This window comes from Oncorhynchus tshawytscha, linkage group LG10, assembly GCF_018296145.1.
Source record: "Oncorhynchus tshawytscha isolate Ot180627B linkage group LG10, Otsh_v2.0, whole genome shotgun sequence".
Classification (NCBI taxonomy): domain Eukaryota; kingdom Metazoa; phylum Chordata; class Actinopteri; order Salmoniformes; family Salmonidae; genus Oncorhynchus; species Oncorhynchus tshawytscha.
Window position 1 is genome coordinate 21423705 of NC_056438.1, and position 18320 is coordinate 21442024.

The 18320-nt window shown below is 41.4% G+C and overlaps 1 pseudogene; it reads left to right on the forward strand.

Moving 5' to 3' along the window:
- The first annotated feature begins 6187 nt into the window (after positions 1–6187).
- LOC112260999 overlaps positions 6188–18320 on the forward strand; it is an 81969-nt pseudogene continuing 69836 nt past the window's right edge.

The window sequence follows — 18320 nt, forward strand, 5'->3', positions numbered from 1 at the left end:
CAACATAACCTGAAAGTCCGCTCAGCAAGGAAGAAGCCACTGCTCCAAAACAGCCATAAAAAAGCCAGACAAAGATCGTACTTTATAGAGAAATATCCTCTGGTCTGATGAAACAAAAATAGAACTGTTGGGCCATATTGACCATCGTTATGTTTTTGGAGCAAAAAAGGGGGAGGCTTGCAAGCCGAAGAACAAAATCCCAACCGTGAAGCACAGGGGTGGCAGGATCATGTTGTGGGGGTGCTTTGCTGCAGGAGGGATTGGTGCACTTCACAAAATAGATTGCATTATGAGGTAAAAAAATTATGTGGATATATTGAAGCAACATCTCAAGATATTAGTAAGGAAGTTAATAACCTCTCTGGGATAGGCGGGACGCAATGTCCCACCTGGCCAATTGCCAGGGACAATGCAGAGCGCCAAATTAAAATAAAATACTATAAAATTCAAACTTTCATTAAATCACACATGTAAGATACCAAATTAAAGCTACACTCGTTGTGAATCCAGCCAACATATCAGATTTCAAAAAGGCTTTTCGGCGAAAGCTTAAGAAGCTATTATCTGATGATAGCACAACAGTAAACAAAGAGAGAATAGCATATTTCGACCCTGCAAGGCACCACACAAAACGCAGAAATAAAATATAAATCATGCCTTACCTTTGACGAGCTTCTTTTGTTGGCACTCCAATATGTCCCATAAACACCACAAATGGTCCTTTTGTTCGATTAATTTCGTCGATATATATCCAAAATGTCCATTTATTTGGCGTGTTTGATCCAGAAAGAAACAGCTTCCAATTTGCGCAATGTCAAATCAAATCAAATCAAATCAAATTTTATTTGTCACATACACATGGTTAGCAGATGTTAATGCGAGTGTAGCGAAATGCTTGTGCTTCTAGTTCCGACAATGAAGTAATAACCAACAAGTAGTCTAACTAACAATTCCAAAACTACTGTCTTATACACAGTGTAAGGGGATAAAGAATATGTACATAAGGATATATGAATGAGTGATGGTACAGAGCAGCATAGGCAAGATACAGTAGATGGTATCGAGTACAGTATATACATATGAGATGAGTATGTAAACAAAGTGGCATAGTTAAAGTGGCTAGTGATACATGTATTACATAAGGATGCAGTCAATGATATAGAGTACAGTATATACGTATGCATATGAGATGAATAATGTAGGGTAAGTAACATTGTATAAGGTAGCATTGTTTAAAGTGGCTAGTGATATATTTACATCATTTCCCATCGATTCCCGTTATTAAAGTGGCTGGAGTTGAGTCAGTGTCAGTGTCAGTGTCAGTGTGTTGGCAGCAGCCACTCAATGTTAGTGGTGGCTGTTTAACAGTCTGATGGCCTTGAGATAGAAGCTGTTTTTCACTACAAAATATCTCAAAAGTTACCAGTAAACTTTGCCAAAACATTTCGAAGTACTTTTGTAATACATCTTTAGGTATTTTTAAACATTAATAATCGATCAAATGGAAGACGGGTCTATCTGTTTTCAATACAGGAGGATCACAAACTAACGCTACTTTCCTAGTCTTGCGCAACTCTCAAACAGTACGCATAACGTTACCCTGATTCAAGATGGCCGTACTTCTTCATTTCACAAAGGAATAACCTCAACCTATTTCCAAAGACTGGTGACATCCAGTGGAAGCGGTAGGAACTGCAAACAGTTGCCTTAGAAATCCAGTTCCTCAATGAAAACGCATTGAATTGACAGTGACCTCAAAAAAATAATAATTCTGAATGGTTAGTCCTCGGGGTTTTGCCTGCTACATAAGTTCTGTTATACTCACATACATGATTCAAACAGTTTTAGAAACTTCAGAGTGTTTTCCATCCAAATATACTAATAATATGCATATCTTATATTCTTGGCATGAGTAGCAGGAAGTTGAAATTGGGCACGCTATTTATCCAAAAGTGAAAATGCTGCCTCCTATCCCAAAGAGGTTTTAAAGCTTGGTCGCAAATGGGTCTTCCAAATGGACAATGACCCCAAACATTCTTCCAAACTTGTGGCAAAATGGCTCAAGGACAACAAAGTCAAGGTATTGGAGTGGCCATCACAAAGCCCTGACCTCAATCCTATAGAAAACGTGTGGGCAGAACTGAAAAAGCGCGTGTGAGCAAGGAGGCCTACAAACCTGACTCAGTTACACCAGCTCTATCAGGAGGAATGAGTCAAAATTCACCCAACTTATTGTGTGAAGCTTGTGGAAGGCTACCCAAAACGTTTGACCCAAGTTGAAGAATTTTAAGGCAATGCTACCAAATACTAATTGAGTGTATGTAAACTTCTGACCCACTGGGAATGTGATGAAAGAAATAAAAGCTGAAACAAATCATTCTCTCTACTATTATTCTGACATTTCACATTCTTAAAATAAAGTGGTGATCCTAACTGACCTAAGACAGGGACTTTGTACTAGGATTAAATGTCAGGAATAGTGAAACTGAGTTTAAATGTCTTTGGCTAAGGTGTATGTAAACCTCCGACTTCAACTGTTTAGTTTGGCGGTATGGATGGAAAAAGATGTAATGCCTGATTGGTGAGAAGAGAAAGAGCAAGAGAGAGAGAGGTGTCCTGTGTGCAATAGGCCAGCAGGCCCTAACACAGCGTAGCTACAGACAACAGAGTACCTGTAAATTGATTGCTGTGTATGCGAGGGGGTGTTAGTGGTGTGAGAAGAGAAAAAAACCTGTCCACTCTCCTCAAACAATAGCATAGTATTCTTTCACTGTAATAGCTACTGTAAATTGGACAGTTCAGTTAAATTAACAAGAATGTATGCTTTCTGCCCATTTCAGCAATGTCTATGTTCTGGGAAATGTTCTTGTTACTTTTAACCTCAAGCTAATCACATTAGCCTTCGTTAGCTCAAACGTCCCACAGGAGGGACACCGATCCTGTAGAGGTTTTAACCCTTATACTATTATTAGAAAGTCATTAACATTAGTTATTGATTGATAACACATTTTTGACAACTGTCCAAAGCACTATAATGGAGTGATACAGTATATTTAATATCTTTCAGATGGTGATGTTGATCCAATCCTGGTCCTTCTCTCCATCATAAGAACTGGAGTTCTCCTCTGCTGTCTGACCATCTTCATCATCATCTACCTCATCAGGAAATAGATAAAGCTAAGGTCATTATCAATAGACTAAATGTAGTATGTTACTTGCTTTCGCTGTGTATTCTGTGTATTCACTTATCGTTTTAGCATGAATAAATAGCACAATGACAGCACATTGATAATGACTTAAGTCGTTCTGTTTGTGTGAATGGGTCAGAGGCTATCTTGAAGGAAAGTAGTTGCCCAAACTCTTTAGATGACACCCAATCTGAGTCTGCACTTTGTAATCTTGTTGAATACTTTAGGTTATGGGAAAGGCTTTTCGCTTGTTTGTATTCTTCACAAACGTTGCACATCTGAGCGGCAGGGGTCTGGTGTGAAAAGAGCGTCTGTGGTGTTGATGCACTGAGAGTTGTGGTGAGAGCTGAAGGCCAGTCTTCCTGTAGTGCAGGTTGTTGGTCTTCAGCAGAGAGAGGGTGACACATGTTATGTCTATTGTCTCCATCTCACATTGTCAACCGTCCCTCAAATCACCCACCCGTTTCTACTTACACATGTCAAGTGGTGGAAAGTGACCTGGTTCTTTTGAGCAGGCACTCTCTTAGAAAATAAGGTGCTACATAGAAACTAAAATGGTTATTCAGCTGTCCCGTAGGAGCACCCTTTGCAAAACCCTTTTTGGTTCCAGGTAGAACATTATCAACAAATAAAGTGTTGGGTGGGCAAGATAGAGAAAGAGAGAGTCTCATCCCCCAGTGTTAGGCTAGAGGCCCAGAGATGTTCATCTCAGCAGGTCTAACTCATCAGGGAGCTGCTCCTCCCTGTCACACACACCACAGGAAGTGATGCGTTCCTCTCTGGCCCGTCCTTTACCTCAGACCCCAATCATATTCTCCTTATAAGGCTGCTTTTCAGAATAGCTGCTTTTCAGAATAGGGGGCTGTGATCAGTGCAGTCAAGACAGGAAATACTAAAGGGGCGAATAACATCATGACAAACAAAATTGTGACTTTTTATTAAACTCTCTAGTTTTATTAAGTAATCAATGTAATACAATTGTCCTATGCTGGGTACTTTGTACATTACAGAGTGGAAGAGGGCTACAGTGGTCCGGAGGTACAATGTACAGACACTAGAGAGATATTTACTGATTTAGATGTCAATACATTTGATTTAACTACACATAAAATATAGGAAGATTTAAACTTGTATTCAAAGATATGGCAAACCACTTGTCCTCCTCTCCATCCTCCACTTTGTCATCTTGTAGCAGCATACACTTACATGGGGGTCCAGCTCCTTCGCTCTTCTTCTCTCCCTCTTCTTTTTCTTGGAGGTGAAATTCAGGGCAGCATAATTCAGTACATCAGTATCTTGGTTCTGTACATTTGGAAACATCATGAAATACAATTATAATTGTATCTGAATTGCTCATTTTTACAAAAATAATGTCACTGAACAAATAGCATTTACCTGATCATGTTGTCTTTGCGAGTCAGGTGCTGAATATGATATAATACAGAGATGACGATAGATAAACTGATCATTCCATTGTATTATGAACATTATAACTTTTACTGACTTTTTCAAATCTCAATATATGGTATTTCAGGGGTAGGCAACCCTGTTCCTGCAGTGCCACAGGTATTACAGGATTTTGTTCCAAATAAGCACCATACCTGCCAAACTGAGCTAATTGATCAGTTCAGCGATTGCCTAAATTGAACACACCTGGTCTACCAGGTTGGTTAAATAAAAAACATGAAGTGCCTGTGGAACTCCAGGACCAGGGTTGCCTACACCTGCAATATGTCATGGGAAACATTTTCACTATGTAAGTGCAGTTAATAGCCGGCCCCATATGAAATGGGCTCCATACCTGTGTTTAGTCTGTTCGCATCTCTTCTGCCCTTGAGAACCAGGATGAGGATGATTATCAGTAGAACAGCAGTTACAACACCCAGGATTACAACCAGCAGGAAGAGGTTCATGGTTCCATTTTCCCCAATCATATTCTCCTTATAAGGCTGCTTTTCAGAATAGCTGAACTTTTCTTTTCTTTTCAACTCCCCCTGCATTATCAAACGCCTGAATTTTCTCCATTTCCTTAGCTATCATACTCTGCTTCCACCGGGCATTCCACTGATTTCAAAGCTCGTTCCTCCAGAAAATGGAGAGTGGAGAGCATTAGCAACAATATCAAAGTTGTTTGTTATATTGTAAAACAAAACATGTTAGAAAAGATTACCTACACACACTGAGCAGCTCAAATTATAGACAGAAGCGTGCTACATGGGAGACCAATCCAAAATCTTCTCTCGACAGGTCCAGCCCATCCATTATCTCAGACAAATCATGGCTAGTGGGAAGATTCCTGTCTTTTTCCGTGGTTAAACAAAAGACTATTAATGTAACCAATTTATTTCGTATTTACAGATGACATACAAGTTTGTTATTAAGACAAAAAAAAGTTATGTTCCAGAAGGCATTTCCGCCCCTGAACAGGCAGGTAACCCACTGTTCCTAGGCTGTCATTGAAAATAAGAATTTGTTCTTAACTAACTTGCCTAGTTAAATAAAGGTTAAAAAAAATTGCAGCTAGCTTGCTGTTGTTAGCTATCTGTTTGAAAATAATGTGGTATAATGTGAGTTTGAAAAATTGTTGCATTTAACCTTTAGATCACTTGTTAGTGTGTGTGCTTAATGTGCTAACAATGTTTGCAATGGGAAGTAATAGTTGTACATTTCGATTAGGAGATGCTTAGCCTAATGGTTTTGTTTTTTTGTTCTTATGATTGAGACCTACTGGCTTATTATGTCCTAATGAATGGTCTGATTATTCTATAACATCATGCTGTGTGTGACTGCGGACTTTTTATCAGTCTATGTGTTTTAAAGAAAGTGCGCTCCTACAGGGAGTGAACTAGTAGGAATTATGGTCGCTGTCGTTTCAGCATCCCGAGCCTGTCAAACTCACACCTTTTGATGTGAGTTTGACTGGCTATCAGAGGGTTCTACCACGGGTTGTCACAGTGAGCCAGCCCACTAGCCTCCCCAGCCTTCTGCCCAGGTCAGCGATGCCCGACTGTCCCTTCCAGATAAATATGACGGTACTCCATCAAAATGATGTGGCTTCCTACTCCAGTGCTCCCTCTATTTTGGCTATCAGACAGGAGTCCCCATTACCGAGAAGTCCAAGGTTGCCACGCTCATTTCCCTGCTGACCGGACAGGCACTGGATTGGGCTACGGCCATCTGGGAGAGAAGAGAGGAGGAACTGGGTTCCTATAAGAGATTCATGGCTCTGTTCAGGTTGGTCCTCGACCATCCTCCGGTGAGCAACTTTCCCATCTCCAGCAGGGTCTCCAGACCACTGTTGAGTACACCCTCACCTTTGGCAGTGGCAGCCTCCAGCGGATGGAATGAACCGGCGCTCCGACATTCAATTCCGCAGTGGACTGCGCAAGGAGGTCCAGACACAGTTGACATGTCGAGATCAAATCAAATCAAAAAAATATATATAGCCCTTCGTACATCAGCTCAAAATGCTCAAAGTGCTGTACAGAAACCCAGCCTAAAACCCCAAACAGCAAACAATGCAGGTGTAGAAGCATGGTGGCTTGGAAAAACTCCCTAGAAATGCCAAAACCTAGGAAGAAACCTAGAGAGGAACCAGGCTATGAGGGGTGGCCAGTCCTCTTCTAGCTGTGCCGGGTGGAGATTATAACAGAACATGGCCAAGATGTTCAAATGTTCATAAATGACCAGCATGGTTAAATGATAATAATCACAGGCAGAACAGTTGAAACTGGAGCAGCAGCATGGCCAGGTGGACTGGGGGCAGCAAGGAGTCATCATGCCAGGTAGTCCTGAGGCATGGTCCTAGGGCTCAGGTCCTCTGAGAGAGAGAAAGAAAGAGAGAAAGAGAGAATTAGAGAGAACATACTTAAATTCACACAGGACACCAGATAAGACAGGAGAAGTACTCCAGATATAACAAACTGACCCTAGCCCCCGACACATAAATTACTGCAGCATAAATACTGGAGTCTGAGACAGGAGGGGTCAGGACACACTGTGGCCCCATCCGATGATACCCCCGGACAGGGCCAAACAGGAAGGATATAACCCCACCCACTTTGCCAAAGCATAGCCCCCACACCACTAAAGATATCTTCAACCACCAACTTACCATCCTGAGACAAGGCCGTGTATAGCCCACAAAGATCTCAGACCCAGACAGGAAGATCACATCAGTGACTCAACCCACTCAAGTGACGCACCCCTCCTAGGGACGGCATGAAAGAGCACCAGTAAGCCAGTGACACAGCCCCTGTAATAGGGTTAGAGGCAGAGAATCCAAGTGGAAAGAGGGGAACTGGCCAGGCAGAGACAGCAAGGGTGGTTCGTTGCTCCAGAGCCTTTCCGTTAACCTTCACACTCCTACACTCAATCATATGACCCACTGAAGAGATGAGTCTTCAGTAAAGACTTAAAGGTTGAGAATGAGTTTGCGTCTCTCACATGGGTAGGCAGACCATTCCATAAAAATGGAGCTCTATAGGAGAAAGCCCTGCCTCCAGCTGTTTGCTTAGAAATTCTAGGGACAATTAGGATGCCTGCGTCTTGTGACCATAGCGTACATGTAGGTATGTACGGCAGGACCAAATCAGAGAAATAGGTAGGAGCAAGCCCATTTAATGCTTTGTAGGTTAGCAGTAAAACCTTGAAATCAGCCCTTGCCTTAACAGGAAGCCAGTGTAGGGAGGCTAGCACTGGAGTAATTTGATCAAATTTTGGGGTTCTAGTCAGGATTCTAGCAGCCGTATTTAGCACTAACTGAAGTTTATTTACTGCTTTATCCGGGTAGCCAGAAAGTAGAGCATTGCAGTAGTCTAACCTAGAGTAACAAAAACATGGATTAATTTTTCTGCATCATTTTTTGGACAGAAAGTTTCTGATTTTTGCAATGTTATGTAGATGGAAAAAAGTTGTCCTTGAAACAGTCTTGATATGTTCATCAAAAGAGAGATCAGGGTCCAGAGAAACGCCAAGGTCATTCACAGTTTTATTTGAGATGACTGTACAACCATTATGATTAATTGTCAGATTCAACAGAAGATCTCTTTGTTTCTTGGGACCTAGAACAAGCATCTCAAGCACAAGCATGTTTTGTCCGAGTTTAAAAGTAGAACGTTTGCAGCCATCCACTTCCTTATGTCTGAAACAGAGGCTTCTAGCGAGGGTAATGTTGGGGCTTCACCATGTTTCATTGAATTGTACAGCTGTGTGTCATCCGCATAGCAGTGAAAGTTAACATTATGTTTTCGAATGACATCGCCAAGAGGTAAAATATATAGTGAAAACAATAGTGGTCCTAAAACGGAACCTTGAGGAACATTGAAATTTACAGTTGAATTGTCAGAGGACAAACCATTCACAGAGACAAACTGATATCTTTCCGACAGATAAGATCTAAACCAGGCCAGAACTTGTCCATATAGACCAATTTGGGTTTCCAATCTCTCCAAAAGAATGTGGTGATCGATGGTATCAAAAGCAGCACTAAGGTCTAGGAGCACGAGGACAGATGCAAAGCCTCGGTCTGATGCCATTAAAAGGTCATTTACCACCTTCACAAGTGCAGTCTCAGTGCTATGATGGGGTCTAAAACCAGACTGAAGCATTTCGTAAACATTGTTTGTCTTCATGGCAGCCTTTTCTAAAAAAAAATTGAGAGGAATGGAAGATTCGATATAGGCCGATAGTTTTTATATTTTCTAGGTCAAGGTTTGGCTTTTCAAGAGAGGCTTTATTACTGCCACTTTTAGTGAGTTTGGTACACATCCGGTGGATAGAGAGCCGTTTATTATGTTCAACATAGGAGGGCCAATCACAGGAAGCAGCTCTTTCAGTAGTTTAGTTGGAATAGGGTCCAGTATGCAGCTTGAAGGTTTAGAGACCATGATTATTTTCATAATTGTGTCAAGAGATATAATACTAAAACACTTGATTGTCTCTCTTGATCCTAGGTCCTGGCAGAGTTGTGCAGACTCAGGACAACTCAGCTTTGAAGGAATACGCAGATTTAAAGAGGAGTCCGTAATTTGCTTTCTAATGACTTCAAGGTCCGATAGGAATTCAGGGAACTCAATGAGGAACGCTGTATATGGCCCAGGAGGCCTGTAAACAGTAGCTCTAAAAAGTGATTGAGTAGGCTGCATAGATTTCATGACTAGAAGCTCAAAAGACAAAAATATATATATTTTTTGTAAATTGAAATTTGCTATCGTAGATGTTAGCAACACCTCTGCCTTTGCGGGATGCAAACATATCCTTGGACCGTCTCATCTAGTTGGCCATCCGTCTGGATAACCTTCTTCAGGAGTGCCGGTGTCCACCTTGCCACTCAGCACTGGATACACGACCATTGGGATCCGGCACAATTACGCACATAACCGCACTACTCACCCTCACCGTGGGACTCATGAACCAGGAAAGCCTTCCCTTCTTCTTCATCACCACCGCACCCATACACAAGGTAATCCTCGGCCTCCCGGGGCTCCAACGTCACAACCCCACCATATAATGGTCGAGCAGGAAAATCACCGCCCGGGGACCAGGATGGCGGATGACCTGCTTCCCCGTACCCTGTGGTTCTACACTGGTTGAGAGGCCTGTAAGTGCCCACCAGCCATCAATCGGTCCTCCCGTATTATGGGCCCCGTGTTTCAGGATGTAGATGTGGACATCCTCCAAGCTCTGGAGAGGGAACCCGCTCCTACTACCTGCCCTCCAGAATGCATCTATGTCCCTATGGGGGGAAAGATCGACCGTTAACCTGGGTACATACATCCCTCACCGCTGGAAACCCAGGTATCATCCGCACCATCCAATCTCTCTCAGAGAATTACTGGTGGCCACCTTGGCGCAGGATGTCGCTATGTATAAACTCCTGCTCCTTATGTAGCCAAACCAAATCTCCCCGGCATGCTTCGGCAGGGAAACTGCTTACCCTTCCTGTGCCTCAGCCGCCTTGGTCACATCTGTCCTTAGATTCTGTTACTGATCTTCCCTCGTCTGATGGTTTCACCACTGCTATGGTTGTTGTGGACAGATTCTCTAAATCCTGGCATTTTGTTCCTCTCTCCGGTCTCCCTACCATTCTCCAGGTTGTTCCAGCAGGTTTTCCGGCACTACAGTCTTCCGAAGGACATTGTCTCTGACCGTGGCCCTCAATTCATGTCACGGGTATGGAGAGCCTTCATGGAGAAGCTGGGGGTCACGGTCAGCCTCACAACTGGGTACCGGCCTCAGTCAAACGGGCAAGTGGAGAGGACCACCAGGAACTGGGGAAGCAAGGGGAGTGGGTCTGGGTCCTTCCCTGGGCGGAGTACGCCGAGAACTCACGTTGTCACTCTTCCACCGGGCTGTCTCCCTTAGTAAACCATTGCCAGTTTACTAACCACCAGTCCTGGCAACCCATCAATAGGCACACCTAGCAACCATCATTACGCACACCTGCTCATTAGGCACACCTAGACTTTATCAATACCCTATTTCTCCCCTTTATTTAGTCTTCAGTTGTCATCAGTCGTTAGGTGTTGTTTGTTTTGTCTCACGTTCAGTATGCTTCCTATGTCTGTTCTTTTGTGTCTATTCAGTATTAAACTCACCTTCTGTACCTGCTTTCTCACCCCAGGCGTATATGTTACAGATATACTATGGGTGAACTACAAGCCACTGCTCCTGCCAATCGCAAGAGTTCCTAAATTCAGTGATCTATGGTGCAGTCAAAAGAGTGCCCCCTATTGGCAAACCACCACCAATTCCAGCCAATAGTTAGCCACTCCAGGAGGTCCTTCTGCCCACTACAATAAATAAACCCAACTGTGAGGAGAATCTCACAGTGAAAACATATTTAGATTTCGAACATTTACTGTCGTCCAGACCATTTTCAAATGTTATTACTTTAAAATGGACTAAATATGTTAGACCAACTGGTCTGTTGGAATACATTTGATCAATTCTGACTATTTAAAATTCTGAGAACAACTATGATGATACACTACAGTCTATAATTAAAATGTCTTATCATTCTCTCTATCAAACCAAATGCAAGTGTGGAATATCAGTCATTTTTATCTGTGGTCATTATATTCAGCTATGGTTGTCATGTTATGTCCCGCCCATAATCACAAATCACAAATTTCTTTCATCTCTCTTATTTGAATATTCCATCCTTCCTTCATGGTCTGGCAGTGCAGATCTAAACACAGAATGGAACGCATATATGTACCAGCTCTCGTCCTCTACAGCTTCTGTAATGGACTGTATCTTCAGTTCAGTTCAGTTCAGATACTGTGATTCATCAATAGATTTGGTCTCTGCATGAAGAATACGTTTTTTTCACAACTCCTTCGTAACTTTTCTTCTCTCTCTTTCAGATCTGACCCATGTTGTGTGTGTCTCTCCACCACACTTAGTCGTGGTCCATTCAGGGGAAAATGTCACCCTGCAGTGCATCAATGTCCTTAAAAACCCGGGACACGTTGGGTGGTTCAAGCAACTCAACAGCTCAGAGCCGCTGTGCATCACGTATATGTGGAGCTCTCTACCAACTGTTGATCATCAAAATGGATTGCAGGGCAAGCGTATGAAAATGTTCAGATATATTTTGGACTAAATGTTGGAGATACAATACTATCGTACTACAGTTTGAATAACAGTAGAATATTTAACTCACCTAATCGTCCAAAAGGTCACAAAGATTATGACAAGGACCCTACAGAGCACTATGAAGAAGGTATATTCATTCTGTAATTTTAAGTGAGAATCTTTCAGAAATTCATTAATATGATGTACCATGAAAGTACCACAGAATAGAAACAAAGTATAACAGCATCGTATAGCGAACTGATAATTCTCTATTGGTAGCAAATGGGGTAGAAGTTTTTTTTTTTAAATTTAAATCTGTTTTGAAGGAGATGAAAATGGAACCATGAACCTCTTCCTGCTGGTTGTAATCCTGGGTGTTGTAACTGCTGTTCTACTGATAATCATCCTCATCCTGGTTCTCAAGGGCAGAAGAGATGCGAACAGACTAAACACAGGTATGGAGCCCATTTCATATGGGGCCGGCTATTAACTGCACTTACATAGTGAAAATGTTTCCCATGACATATTGCAGGTGTAGGCAACCCTGGTCCTGGAGTTCCACAGGCACTTCATGTTTTTTATTTAACCAACCTGGTAGACCAGGTGTGTTCAATTTAGGCAATCGCTGAACTGATCAATTAGCTCAGTTTGGCAGGTATGGTGCTTATTTGGAACAAAATCCTGTAATACCTGTGGCACTGCAGGAACAGGGTTGCCTACCCCTGAAATACCATATATTGAGATTTGAAAAAGTCAGTAAAAGTTATAATGTTCATAATACAATGGAATGATCAGTTTATCTATCGTCATCTCTGTATTATATCATATTCAGCACCTGACTCGCAAAGACAACATGATCAGGTAAATGCTATTTGTTCAGTGACATTATTTTTGTAAAAATGAGCAATTCAGATACAATTATAATTGTATTTCATGATGTTTCCAAATGTACAGAACCAAGATACTGATGTACTGAATTATGCTGCCCTGAATTTCACCTCCAAGAAAAAGAAGAGGGAGAGAAGAAGAGCGAAGGAGCTGGACCCCCATGTAAGTGTATGCTGCTACAAGATGACAAAGTGGAGGATGGAGAGGAGGACAAGTGGTTTGCCATATCTTTGAATACAAGTTTAAATCTTCCTATATTTTATGTGTAGTTAAATCAAATGTATTGACATCTAAATCAGTAAATATCTCTCTAGTGTCTGTACATTGTACCTCCGGACCACTGTAGCCCTCTTCCACTCTGTAATGTACAAAGTACCCAGCATAGGACAATTGTATTACATTGATTACTTAATAAAACTAGAGAGTTTAATAAAAAGTCACAATTTTGTTTGTCATGATGTTATTCGCCCCTTTAGTATTTCCTGTCTTGACTGCACTGATCACAGCCCCCTATTCTGAAAAGCAGCTATTCTGAAAAGCAGCCTTATAAGGAGAATATGATTGGGGTCTGAGGTAAAGGACGGGCCAGAGAGGAACGCATCACTTCCTGTGGTGTGTGTGACAGGGAGGAGCAGCTCCCTGATGAGTTAGACCTGCTGAGATGAACATCTCTGGGCCTCTCAGCCTAACACTGGGGGATGAGACTCTCTCTTTCTCTATCTTGCCCACCCAACACTTTATTTGTTGATAATGTTCTACCTGGAACCAAAAAGGGTTTTGCAAAGGGTGCTCCTACGGGACAGCTGAATAACCATTTTAGTTTCTATGTAGCACCTTATTTTCTAAGAGAGTGCCTGCTCAAAAGAACCAGGTCACTTTCCACCACTTGACATGTGTAAGTAGAAACGGGTGGGTGATTTGAGGGACGGTTGACAATGTGAGATGGAGACAATAGACATAACATGTGTCACCCTCTCTCTGCTGAAGACCAACAACCTGCACTACAGGAAGACTGGCCTTCAGCTCTCACCACAACTCTCAGTGCATCAACACCACAGACGCTCTTTTCACACCAGACCCCTGCCGCTCAGATGTGCAACGTTTGTGAAGAATACAAACAAGCGAAAAGCCTTTCCCATAACCTAAAGTATTCAACAAGATTACAAAGTGCAGACTCAGATTGGGTGTCATCTAAAGAGTTTGGGCAACTACTTTCCTTCAAGATAGCCTCTGACCCATTCACACAAACAGAACGACTTAAGTCATTATCAATGTGCTGTCATTGTGCTATTTATTCATGCTAAAACGATAAGTGAATACACAGAATACACAGCGAAAGCAAGTAACATACTACATTTAGTCTATTGATAATGACCTTAGCTTTATCTATTTCCTGATGAGGTAGATGATGATGAAGATGGTCAGACAGCAGAGGAGAACTCCAGTTCTTATGATGGAGAGAAGGACCAGGATTGGATCAACATCACCATCTGAAAGATATTAAATATACTGTATCACTCCATTATAGTGCTTTGGACAGTTGTCAAAAATGTGTTATCAATCAATAACTAATGTTAATGACTTTCTAATAATAGTATAAGGGTTAAAACCTCTACAGGATCGGTGTCCCTCCTGTGGGACGTTTGAGCTAACGAAGGCTAATGTGATTAGCTTGAGGTTAAAAGTAACAAGAACATTTCCCAGAACATAGACATTGCTGAAATGGGCAGAAAGCATACATTCTTGTTAATTTAACTGAACTGTCCAATTTACAGTAGCTATTACAGTGAAAGAATACTATGCTATTGTTTGAGGAGAGTGGACAGGTTTTTTTCTCTTCTCACACCACTAACACCCCCTCGCATACACAGCAATCAATTTACAGGTACTCTGTTGTCTGTAGCTACGCTGTGTTAGGGCCTGCTGGCCTATTGCACACAGGACACCTCTCTCTCTCTTGCTCTTTCTCTTCTCACCAATCAGGCATTACATCTTTTTCCATCCATACCGCCAAACTAAACAGTTGAAGTCGGAGGTTTACATACACCTTAGCCAAAGACATTTAAACTCAGTTTCACTATTCCTGACATTTAATCCTAGTACAAAGTCCCTGTCTTAGGTCAGTTAGGATCACCACTTTATTTTAAGAATGTGAAATGTCAGAATAATAGTAGAGAGAATGATTTGTTTCAGCTTTTATTTCTTTCATCACATTCCCAGTGGGTCAGAAGTTTACATACACTCAATTAGTATTTGGTAGCATTGCCTTAAAATTCTTCAACTTGGGTCAAACGTTTTGGGTAGCCTTCCACAAGCTTCCCACAATAAGTTGGGTGAATTTTGACTCATTCCTCCTGATAGAGCTGGTGTAACTGAGTCAGGTTTGTAGGCCTCCTTGCTCGCACACGCTTTTTCAGTTCTGCCCACACGTTTTCTATAGGATTGAGGTCAGGGCTTTGTGATGGCCACTCCAATACCTTGACTTTGTTGTCCTTGAGCCATTTTGCCACAAGTTTGGAAGAATGTTTGGGGTCATTGTCCATTTGGAAGACCCATTTGCGACCAAGCTTTAAAACCTCTTTGGGACAGGAGGCAGCATTTTCACTTTTGGATAAATAGCGTGCCCAATTTCAACTTCCTGCTACTCATGCCAAGAATATAAGATATGCATATTATTAGTATATTTGGATGGAAAACACTCTGAAGTTTCTAAAACTGTTTGAATCATGTCTGTGAGTATAACAGAACTTATGTAGCAGGCAAAACCCCGAGGACTAACCATTCAGAATTATTATTTTTTTGAGGTCACTGTCAATTCAATGAATTTTCATTGGGGAACTAGATTTCTAAGGCAACTGTTTGCAGTTCCTACCGCTTCCACTGGATGTCACCAGTCTTTGGAAATAGGTTGAGGTTATTCCTTTGTGAAATAAAGAAGTACGGCCATCTTGAATCAGGGTAACGTTATGTGTACTGTTTGAGAGTTGCGCAAGACTAGGAAAGTAGCATTAGTTTGTGATCCTCCTGTATTGAAAACAGATAGACCCGTCTTCCATTTGATCGATTATTAATGTTTACAAATACCTAAAGATGTATTACAAAAGTACTTTGAAATGTTTTGGCAAAGTTTACTGGTAACTTTTGAGATATTTTGTAGTGAAAAACAGCTTCTATCTCAAGGCCATCAGACTGTTAAACAGCCACCACTAACATTGAGTGGCTGCTGCCAACACACTGACACTGACACTGACTCAACTCCAGCCACTTTAATAATGGGAATTGATGGGAAATGATGTAAATATATCACTAGCCACTTTAAACAATGCTACCTTATACAATGTTACTTACCCTACATTATTCATCTCATATGCATACGTATATACTGTACTCTATATCATCGACAATGTTGTATAAAACACTTGTCTGCGGATTATTTCTTAAAACTACGGGAAACCATGGGGACCGTGACAGAGAGGGAGAAGCTTTCATCGATGCATACGGGTAAGAGAGTCTGATTCGCTACATTTTCAGATATTATACATTTCTAATTTTGTTAGAAAGTAGTTTTCATTCCAAGTTAAAGCATTCTGTTAGCTAGCTAATGTTAACTGGCTCGCAAGCTAACGTTATGTATATGATCTGTGTAGTAATATTATTCAGAGCCATTTGCATTGCTAGTTATAGCCTAATGCTAGCTAGCTAGATATCATTGAATCTAGTTGGTTAGCTTTAACTACCTAGATTCATGCAGGGTAGTAACATTATGAGCTAGGATTATGGTCCATTGTTTAGCTATCTAGCTGGCTGTGTGTAAACAAAAGATGCCAATATGCAAGTAACCATTTTACTGTACAGTTTACACCTTCTGTATGTGACAAATAAACCTTGATTTTAGTTGATATAGTGTAGTATGAGGGTCCGACGTCCACAGGTGGGGGTCCACAGGTGGGGATTGTGTTTACCAGAGATGGCAATGTGAAGAACATGACCTGCACCAAAGTCAAATTAGGATATAACTTTAGGCCAACGAGACAGTCACAACCTTAAGCTATTTTCTGTAATTAGCTCGCCATTAACTTGTAAATTACGATCTTGTTGTAATTTTATTTTCCTGTAATAATGAATACAAATTAGTTAAAGTTAAAATGTTGTCAGCTATATAATGTCATGACTGGATCAGAATGGGTCAGATCAGACTGGTGGAGTGTGTGTGTGTGTGTGGGGGGGGGGGACTTTCTCTCTCTACCCTTTTAGTTTCAACCAAAGGAATGCCTTTGCAGCCAACAACTGCAACTTCCAAAAACTCCCCTCTCAGACATTCACTGGTACGGCTAAGTAGCTGTTCTTACTAAACAGCTCATTGGAGACCGGACAACTAAGAAGAAGGATACTGTGACCTCTGGTGGACAATCAGAGCACGTAAACATCTTTCCGAGAGGACTTGGTTCCGACGGAAATAAATGACGAACGAACAGCATTCAACACGTAAGTACATTAATTATTTTCTTATTCCGAACGGGCGACGGTTCATATGCAAGGCATATGATTAAAAAGATAGGGCTGATTACTGCCCCCTTTGGAGGAATTGCGTGCCCATAGTAAACAGAAAAAAAATCTGTCAAAAATTGCTAATATATGCATATAAAAATTATTATTGAATAGAAAACACTCTAAAGCTTCTAAAACCGTTTAAATTATGTCTCTATGTAAAGCAGAACTCTCAGGGCCCTCATTCTCCCAAACTCTCTCTTGTCATCATAAAAGTTGGCCCAACTTTGACGTCATCGCCCCCACCCTTCCCAAGCACCTACAGTCCTGGGAACAGTTTCTATCTCTTCAGCGCGATGTCTGCTTTCAATGGGGCTTCTCATTGTGAGAATCGTGCGCTCACGAGAGTTTTGGAGGGCCGAAACCTTTCGGTCACGCGAGAAAACAGGTTACTCTCATGCGCGTTCTGCTCGGGTGATGTCTTTGTTCCAAGATTGATTAAACGACTCGTGTGTTTCTGATCGTCCTGAGAATTGCTGTGAAGCTAGATAACATGCTAACGCTGTGTTCTGAACATAGTTTGACAAGTTTAGTCGACATATAATATGTAATTTCGACGTTTTGGTGCGCACCCACTTGACTTTTTGGCTGCATTTCAACCGAAATATGTCGTGTTTGATCACCGAAAGACACAGACTTCCAAACTAAAGCTGTTTTTGGTAAGTATAAACCCTTCCAGGTCTTCTGATGGAAGAACAGCAAAGGTAAGGGAATATTTGTGTTTATTATGGGTTTCTGTGGACTCCGAAGTAGAGGAGCCAAAATGCTAATTCCTGAGCGCCGACTCATATTATAGCCTAGTGAACGAAATCTGTAACGTTAAAAATAAATGTAACACAGCGATTGCATTTAGAAGAAGTGTATCTTTCTATATATATGTAGAACATGCATATTTAGTCTAAGTTTATGTTGTGTATTCCATGTTATCTGACGTTATCTGGTGGAGCTATCGCATTTCTCCGGACATTCGAGTAGCATTTTTTTGAACATGGCGTCATTGTAAACAGAGATTTATGGATATATATAGCATATTATTGAAAAAAACATAAATGTACTGTGTAACATGTTATATTACTGTCATCTGATGAAGATTTCAAAAGGTTAGTGAAATTATTT